Below are 1,636 nucleotides of genomic sequence, written 5' to 3'. Positions count from 1 at the left end.
TTCGACGATCAAATTATAGAGAAGGAGGAAAGGAGGGGGGGATGGCGTGTTAGACCAACCGGTGTTTAGACTGGCAACGTCTAGCCGTGCGCCACTCTAATTATTCAACGATGCACGGCTTAAGGGAAGGTAGTCCGCGCGGCAAGGTAGCTGCTAATAATGACCGTCCGGCTTGCGGTTAACGTAGCTGCAGCAGCTACGTGGTACTCGAGGGGCTCGTGGTAATCTCTCTCTCTGCCGAGGGAGAGAAGTCGAGGGGGACAGTGCTCCTCCTAAACACACGAGCCCCCCCCCCCCCCCCCTCCTCCTTTGCCTTTCCTCCGCCACCAACGCGGAAACGCCGACTTCAAACGGAATCATCAAAGGTTCATCGGCTAAGAGTAATATAATTCCTTGCTTCCTTGTACGAGAGAAGGTATACATATATATATATATATATATCCGTCCATTGTTCGCTCTTGTTAGACGAGTCCAATTTACCATTTCGTACCACCGATAATTATTCGATTAGTGGAGAAAAATTGAAATTAATAAATACTTTTTTTCCTTGTCTATTGATAAAAATTCGTGGAAAAAGTTCTCGAAGAAGGGGGGTGTATTATTGTTATCAGACAAATGTTTATCGATCTAGAGTCTAATGCGTGATACGAGTTGATGCTGAGTCGAGGAGGCGATCGCATGTCTCGTAAAATATCGGTATAGGAGAGAGGAGGATCACGAGCGAGCAATAACATTTCCAGCAAGGGGGCGGGAGGGGGAAAGATTGGCGGAGCGGGACACACGGTAGACGAACGGACGCGATATGGAAACAACGGATATTGAGTTCATCTTGTCTTTATCCTAGAAATTCTCTCCCTTTCTCTCTTCGTGTTGTACACATACACACGCACACGTATATATATACACGCGCGCGCGCGCACTTCCCTTTCATTTCGCTTCTCCTTCAACGGAGAAGTCCAAGCACGATGCGACCCACCGCAACTCCGACATTCGTGGTTTGCGAAGATGGCAGCAGTGGCCGTCCGGAAGATCTTACCCTTTCTTCAAGAATACCTCCTTCGTTCCACTTTTTCCAAACGTTTCCAAGAAAACGTTGAGAAGAGAAGGAATTTCAATTTTCTTCTAACGAAATCGATTATTAGAGGATAGAGATTATTAGAGATTGGAAAAAAAGCAATAATATATAATTGTTCCGAGGAAGAAACGAGAAGGCAAATCGAGTCTCTGCGATTTTTCTTTCTTTTTTTTTCTCTCTGAAACACAGAGAAAATGAAAACCTTTTTCTCTGTGACCACGGCCTACGAACGTGTAAAAGGAAGAGAAAGAGGAGGAAGAGGAGGAGGAGGAGGAGGAGACTTAACGGTTTGCACGAGCGATATCCACTCGCATCGTTGGTTATATATCGACAGGTATGGAACAGGCGCGCAACGGGGAAAGGAAAAGTACACGAGTCGTCGAATTGTATTCTCGCGGCTCCTGGTTCGCGGACGATTTAACATGGGGCCGATAACGACCGGGATAAATCAGCGCCCGTCCGAACGAGGCGCGGCCCGAAATCAATAATAATGGGCAGGAGCCATTAGTAAAATTAATAAATTATGCCTCACATTATGTGCGCATTGTGAGTCGCGCGCGC

Source organism: Apis dorsata, unplaced genomic scaffold (assembly GCF_000469605.1).
Source record: "Apis dorsata unplaced genomic scaffold, Apis dorsata 1.3 scaffold_298, whole genome shotgun sequence".
NCBI classification, from domain to species: domain Eukaryota; kingdom Metazoa; phylum Arthropoda; class Insecta; order Hymenoptera; family Apidae; genus Apis; species Apis dorsata.
The sequence above is the reverse complement of the archived record's forward strand: the minus strand, read 5'-3'. Positions refer to the sequence as shown.